Consider the following 8,327-nt stretch of genomic DNA (forward strand, 5'->3'; position numbering starts at 1 on the left):
CTTCAACTATAATGACTTTCCCCCCACTATACCACATGGATAGAAAACTAGAATTAATTTAGCAGTATCTTCAAGTTAGATACTCAAGGCTAACTTTCTAACATTTTGGTCTCTTCTTATCCTCGGTAGTTATTGAAGAATTTAGGTAGTCTTTGTTTAAACAGAAAACTGCAGTCATTGCATCTTGATTATGAAGAGGATTTGCAGGAGGTAATCAGTAAGGGTATGTGGGGTGAGAAGAAACTCAAAGGAAGTAGTAGCTTGGTGTACAGAAAACCAGTGGATTATTTGAACTTGGGAATCAATTCAGTCTTAAATCATTTGGCCCTAGAGTCAAAAGAGTAACAGATTTGTCAAGTAAGTTTTAACCATTAACTAGATGTGATATCCATGTCTGGGACCTGCTGGTTACCACACTATGGAATATAAATAGCTTGCATGAAAGTCACTAGTTATAGTATCCTTACATGCTCCATGGTAATCTGATTTCTTCAGGCATATGTAATGGGGGACTACAAAACTGAAGTCCACTCCTTGAAGCAGATGCAAATCCACTCTCTCCCAGTTTTAGTCTTTGGACCATACACAAATATTATCTGCTTGCCTCCAATCCAAACACACATGGAAACTTGATGAGTCTATTTATGACCATAAATAGAATCAGAAAGACTTGAATTAAAACAGCCCCAGATAATTAATTGTTGTGTGAGCAAGTAAATTAATCCCTTTCTGCCTCATATTTTCAAGTATAGAGTGGAAAGAGTGACAGCACCCAATTCCTAGTGTTTTTGTAAGGATAAAATGAGATGTTTGTAATGTGCTTTGCAAGCTTTAAAGTACTATATTAATTCTACCTCTTATTATTATAAATGTAAATATAGAAAAATAAGGACAACTCTTGACTCTATGCTTAATATAATAAGGGCACTGCTTGAATAATCTCAAAATTTTTGTAGGCAAATAACAATCCATTCCTAGTAGCTATTTGGAGATAACTTTGTAGGATTGTTAGATAAAGAAAAAAAAAGGTGGGGTCATTTAATAAGCTTGAAACACATTTTTATCAACATGCTTATATGGAATATGTGCTGAAGCTATATGCAGTGTGCATACTCGTTTAGACCTTTAAAATAAGATACCATAGTAACACAACCTACTACTGATTTTTCTTCTCATTCTGACACATGCAGAATTAAAAAAAAAAAAAACAAAGTGTACATTTCCAAATGTTTCGGTTATAAAACTGTTGTCCTTTGTTTAATTGAATTTTATGTTATTTGTAGTTATGTAGTTAATGAATGAGACCCTGAAGGGGTCAATGCAATCCCAAATAAGTGAAATTTTCATTTTTCTCCTAAGAGAAAACAGAAAGCATCCCTTTGGCTTTAGCTCTCCTATATAATAGGGTAATGAGCTTTAAAAGTTAATAAAGGAGAAAAGATTTGAAGGAATGAGTGGAAGATAATCTACACAGAGAAAATTCAGACCACATCACTTTTACTACTGTCAAGTTGTAGGCTCACAATGCCTTTAGTTTGAATTGTTTTCCTTCTGAATTCATCAGGTGCATGTTCTCTTATTTCACTCTCTCTGATTGATGGGTCTATAATCATAAATGCCTCAAAATGCTTTAAGTAATCTCTTCTTCTTTAGAATTTTTCCCAAGTCTCTGTGGAGTCATTCACAGGCACATCATAAAGTTGCATATTTCATGGAAAACAGCAGGTGGCAATAATATTTCTCTTCACCTAGTAAAATGACAGAAACCTTTTGGACTAAAACTACACGACTTGAATTTTTTTTTCTAAATGAAATCCATCCCATATTGCCAAATTTCATTGAGAAATCAAATAATCATTAACTTTCCCAACTCTTCCTCACCCCAAATTTTCAATGGCTCTTCTTTTTCTGTCTACTTCTACTGTGCTCTGCCTGTGTCTGTCTTTGTCTCTGACTCTTACATTGATTCTAAGCATTATTTTAAAAGCTGAAATATTTTTGAGAGAAAGGTGAAATGCAGAATCAGGTGAGTCATGAAAGATAATTTATGCAAAACTAGAGCATTTGTCTTAGTTGGTTTCTTTCTGGTACACACACACACACACACACACACACACACATAACCAGTTAAATAGATGTGTATATATACATATATACCAATAGATTGATAGACAGACAGATAGAAAGATAGATGTGCATGTATACCCACATATGCATATGATTTACTATAAATACATATTATAGCTAGTATTTATATAGAGTTTACTATGTGCCAGCAACTGGCACTCTACTAGGTTCCTTATAATATTATTTCATTTGTTCCTTACAACAGGTGAGGAAACTGAGACAGAGCTTAAACCTCATCCAAGGTTTACACAGCTATTAATTGTTTGAGACAGGATTTGAATTTAGGTATTGGTGACTATAGGGTCAGCATTGTATCCAATGTGACATTTAGCTGCTAAATATACACACCAATCCATACATTACACATGCATACAGATATAAAATACATGGGTGTATATATATATATATATATATATATATATATATATATATATATATACACATATATACACACACACACATATATACACACACACATATATGTATATTGGCATATATACACATACATACATATATACATACATTATATATGTGTATATATTATACATATGCATATATATGCATATATATATGAAATGGGTATAATAATATTACCTACCTCCCAGGGTTGCTGTAAGGATCAAATGAAATATTTATAAAGCCTTTAGCACAGTGCCTGGCATGTAGTAGGTAGGCCCTTAAAAAATACATATTTCCTTCCTTCCTTCGAGTAAAGTAACTCTTTCTACTGATGCAGTTGAGCAACTATTAATCATATAGAATAATGTAGGGGATTGAGAGGTTAAATGATTGGTCCAGAGACAACCAGTATGATTCAGAGGGAGGACTGGAACCTTAGTTTTCTTGTCTCCAAATGCATGTAGCTACCACCTTTTAAAATAGAAAGCACAAGGTAAACTGAAAAGAACTTAATAAATGCCAGGTGTGAGTGTCATCTGGCACTTGTCTCAGCAGAGAGCTTTAAAACCATAAAATTCTTTAGACATTACCCAGCCACTTCCTACTTCTTTATTCCACAGGTTGATTCTTGCTCCATGAATTAAAATGTATGTCTCAAAGCATCAAATCATACATCCCGAGTGTATATATTACACACATATAAAATATATGTGTATATATTCAGTTGATTCACAGTTCAGTCTATAGAGGCTATTTTTTCTACCATCAGTCCAGCAGGAAGATTGATGGATTGCTAAGAATAGTGCCTGTATGTCCATAGGATGAAATGATGTTACTCTCTGAATTATCTGAGAACTTAATTCGTAGCCTCCTCTACTTTTCAACTTTCTGGAGGGAGGTGGGGGAAGGATGAGAAAGAGACAATACATTTCCATAAGGTAAGCCCAATTTCTAGTCTTGAGAAGTCACTGTTGCAGGTCCTCATATCAGATAGAGGGAAATATTTTTTCATAATAGTTTATAAAGAGTTTTTAAATATATATATTAAGGAATATATTTGTCATATTATTTTCCTCATCTTTTCCACATAGCAATACAGAGATCCTTTATTCCAATAGTCCATATCATGGCAATGGCTGCAGCATCTATTCAGATCCTCAAATGTTTTCACATTTTCTTTTTATGCTTCTCTTGAGTCTTATGTTTGAATATGACATGTTTTATTCAGTTCTGGTCTTTTCATCAGAAATGCTTGAAAGAACACTATTTCATTAAATGTCCTTTTTCCCCTGTAGTTAATCCCTATAGGATTATATTTAGTTTCTCAGGGTAGGTTATTGTTGGTTATGATACTTGCTTTTTTTGTCTTCCAGAATACCATATTCCAAACTCTCTACTCCTTTAATGGGTATGTTACTAAATCATGTATGATCCTGACACCACAGTATTTGAATTGTTTATTTCTGACTTACTTGCAATATTTTCTCCTTCACCTAGGACCTCTGGAATTTGGCTATAATATTGGTGTGAGTTTTCATTTTAGGATGTCTTTCAGGATGTGATCGACAGCTTTTTTCAATTTCAATTTCTATTTTGCCCCTCAGAGAGGCCATTTTAATTGTGAACAAAACCACAATAATTTGAATCTCAAAGTCCGTTTCATGTGCCAGAGCTGAATAGGGTCACCCCTCCCTCCCAACCCCACCCGCAAAGCCTTGGAGTCAGGAAGGAGGCTGGGGAGAGATTAAATTGCTGTCTAATGGTGAGTGGTAGTTGGCAAAGGAATTCAGAAGGTCAGGGCAACCCCTACCTATGTCCAGACCAGGTCATAACCAGAGGGCCCACCCATTCTCTGGCTTCACTGGGGCCTCTGCTTCTTATGATATGTCCCTTCTCTCCCTGTTGCCCAGGATGGACCCTCATAGTGAGAGGGTCATCTAATTCAGGTCCAGTGAGTGCAAGAGAAATACAACCTTAGATAGGTGTCTTGGAGGGAGGGGAAGGCTGTGGGTGGGAAGATCAAGGTCAGTAAAATACACTGACTTAGACTTTGGCTAATAGCACACCATATTTCCCCCAGGCAATCCCAAGTGTGATGACAGCACTCTAGTCACTAGGACTTCTCAATGCAACAGAAGCTAGCCAAAGGGTAAAAAACATAGGCCCCAGGGTCTGAGAGGGGAATCTTGAAACTGGGTTGGAGGTGGGGTGAAATTAGGAGCCACTAATAGGGTCTGGGGAAAATAGGAATGGGAGCAGTGCCAGGGAATCTAATAAGGCTGCTGGTGGTGGGGGGGGGGGAGCATTCCTAACCTGGGATCCCATCATCTAAGCTATATACACCCATACACATCGTGTATTGGGGTGTGGTTAGTTGCTGGGAAGGGAGTTCATCACTTTTCACTTGGCAAAAATAGGGGAGTGGGGGGTGGGTTAGAGAATCTATGGGCATTGGAGGTGGAAAGGAGCCCTTTCTACACTCCACCCAAGCTGAGAAGGGCCCAATACATAAATAGGGCACCCCTGATGGCAAAGAGGGATGAGGATAGGGTGATGTTTGGAGGGTTCCTGGGCTTCCCACTGGTTCCCTTTGGTTGTCTTGGTTCCTGTCCTAGAAGTTTGGTACTTTACAGTCACTCCTCTTCCCCCAGCCAAAGTTTAGGAAAGGGAGGGGGAAGGGGAAGGGTGCCTTGAGCTGGTCCCATCAGCCCCAGAGGCTGAAGCCAGGCAGGAAGTAGCAAGGTCTACAGCGGCTTTAATTTGGGGCCTGCTTCACAGGGCATGGGCTTTTCCACTGCCTCACTGGAGAGACCACACCTGCATCCCTTTCTTTCTCTGGCCCTTTAGGCATGGTCCCCAGAGCCAAGCAAGGAGAGAAGCTCTGGCTGGGCAGACAGGGCAGGAGGCTGGTCACTTTGGTATCTCCAAAGCCTACATCTAAGGCTTCACCTTGAAGTATTGGTTGATATAATCGCTGCATATCTGAGGAAGTCAAAGTCAGTGGTAGAGAACTGGTTCTGGATGAGAACCCAGAATGCCCAGAAGAAGTGAGAGCCTAGAGCAAACTTGTTAACCTCCCTGGGTGTCACAGTTGTCCCACCGCACACCTTCCTTGCAGAGCTGCTTGTGGGCTTGTAGGTAATAATTCAGCCAACAAAGTTGATCCTCCGGGCTGGGTAGAGCCTATAGTGCAGGTTATTCACACCTGCAAACTCATTGAAGTAATTGCCAATGTCATGGGTTGGTAGTTGTAACCAGCATATTCATAGTCTATGAATCTGACATGACCTTTCTTTACATTATAGATGATGTGCTCACAAAGCAAGTCACTGTGGCAAAATACTACGGGATAATCCAGCTGGGAGAGTGCTCCATCAATTAGGTCATTTCCTGCTCAAGGACTTCCACCCTGAGTATGCTCTGGGAATGGCCGGAGTTGAAAGAATCCTTGACAAGAATGAAATACCTGTACATTTTGGACCCAGGCCAGGTTTGGAAAGACAGCCTTTGGCATGGATGGAGTGGATTTTTGTCATTTCCCAGGCAATGAGCCTGAAGAGCAAAGGTACCAGGATAAGATCGTGTCCCAAAGACATGCCTGGGGGAAACTCATAACACAAGTCATTTTGGAAGGTACAACAGAGTTTGGGTGCACAGCCATGGGCCCCAAGGAGCTGGAAGTACCTGACCTCGTTCTCCCGGTCCACCAGAAGCTCTGTCCGCTCCCCATAGACACGGACCAGCACTGTGTCGCTCATATCATCTTCCACAAAGCCGGCCACCAGCTCGTTGGTGATCCCATCAGTGAAGCGTTTGCTCTTAACTTGCTTGGACTTCCTGTGCAGACACAGCTCCTGGATGAGCCGTAGGGCTCCGGGAAGGATGTGTTTTGGTCCAATGAAGTATTGAAGTACCGGACCGCAGATATCCTTCGGGGTCTGGCAGCTCCGGGCTGGCCCCGCTGGCCCCGACCGCTCCCCTGTCTTCTCCTCCATGCCCTACGTGCACTGTGGGCAAGATCTTTGCCTCTTCAGGTAAAATACGGACTCTGGCAGAGGAGGAGAAAGGCTTACAGCCATTCCCAGCAGCCCCATCCCCTCGGAGCCTAAGGGCAAATTCTAGCCCTTGTGGGGGGTGGGGGTGGGGGTTGAGCTAGGGTGGGCAGGGCATCGAGGGAGTGGGAACGGTAGAGGAGGCGCCAGCTCCCCCGAGCTGGACACCTGGGAGCTGGGACTGGAACACTCAACCAGGTGGGTATTGTGACATCACAAGCTGGAGGTAGAGGCCAGGGGCTAGGGTCCAGGGCCAAGGGGAGGGAAACCGAGGAAGCGCCCGGCCTCGATGCCAGAAGAAAGCTGCTGTGATGGTGAGTGGCCTCACTGGGTTTGCAGCCGGCTTCTAGCAACAGAAACCTAGAGCTGAAGGGAGTCCCCCTCCCTCCACCCCCTCTCGCGGCTCCTCTTACCTCTACCTCCGCCCCAATAATTTCTTGAAATATGATGTCAAGGCCCTTTTTTGAAACATGGCTTTCAGGTAGTCCAGTAATTTTTAAGTTCTCTCTCCTTGATCTATTTGCCAGGTAAGTTGATTTTTTTCTGATGAAATATTTCATATTTTCTTGTATTTTTCATTCTTTTGTCTTTGTTTTAATGATTCTTGGTGTCTTATGGAGTCATTAAGATTCACTTGCCCAATTCTAATTTTTTTAAAAGAATTATTATCTTCAGTGAACTTTTCTATTTATTTTCCCATTTGACCAATTCTGCTCCTTAAGAAGATTTTTTTGTTTTTATTTTTATTCAATGAATTTCTGTGCCTCTTTTACCATTAGACCAAATATGTTTTTAAGGTGTTATTTTCTTCAATATTTTTTGCCTCTTTTGCCAAGGTTTTAATTCTATTCTTTTCATAAATTTTTTTTATATCACTCTCATTTCTTTTCCAATTTTTCTTCTATGATTCTTAACTCTTTCTTTGACTTTTTGAATAATTCTTGTTGGGCTTGTGTCCAATTAGCATTTTTTTTTCCTTTGAGGCTTTACTTATAGTTGTTTTCACGTTGTTTTTGTCTTAGCCTTCTCTGCCACCATAGTAGCTTTTTAAGGTAATGTTCTTTTGTTGTTGTTTGCTCATTTTCCCAACTTATGTCTTGACTTTGAACTTTATGGTAAAGTTGGGCTCTGTTCACTTGACAGTGGGGATTCACTAGCCTAAGCTTCAGGCTTTGTCTGTGCTGCTGTTTTCAGAGTTATTTCTGGGGGTCTGCAAATTTTTGGTTCTTCCAACGTATTGTGATCTGGGAAGAAGTGTGCTCAGTTGCTCTCTGGCCCCTGTCTCCCTACAGCTGCAAGTACTAACTTAGAAGAGCAAATTCTTCTGAACTCTGTGACTGTGACCAAAGCCTCTGTTCTCTTGTACCACAAGTGCTACCACTCTATTCAGCCCAGGAACTGCAACTCAGAACAGCTCTTTGGCAATAGTTTTGCTAATCAGCACCTGTTATACTTAGTGGCAGCAAAGGGTCTTCTTTAAACTCTGTGTGACCAGTTGTCTAACTGACCCCTCCTACCCTCCCCACCCACACCTCTATGTCCCTATAGTCTCTGGATTGAGAGATCAAGAAGATTCTGCTACTGCTACCACTGTCCCAAATACTTCTAAGGTGCGCTGCTGGGGCTACTGCCTTACTCTGAGGGGGCTCTTACCCTGGCATCAAAGAGCTCTCCTTCTGATCCCTTAAGTATTTTTAGAATGGAAAAATGTCTCACCCTGATCTTTTGCTGGCACTGCCAGTATGGAAT

General features: G+C 40.8%; 1 pseudogene; it reads right to left on the bottom strand.

Annotated features, from left to right (window-relative positions):
• Positions 1-5,436: 5,436 nt before the first annotated feature.
• On the bottom strand, positions 5,437-6,605 carry LOC118849059 (annotated as a pseudogene).
• Between the last annotated feature and the right edge of the window lie 1,722 nt (positions 6,606-8,327).

This window comes from Trichosurus vulpecula, chromosome 4 (genome assembly GCF_011100635.1).
Source record: "Trichosurus vulpecula isolate mTriVul1 chromosome 4, mTriVul1.pri, whole genome shotgun sequence".
Lineage (NCBI taxonomy): Eukaryota > Metazoa > Chordata > Mammalia > Diprotodontia > Phalangeridae > Trichosurus > Trichosurus vulpecula.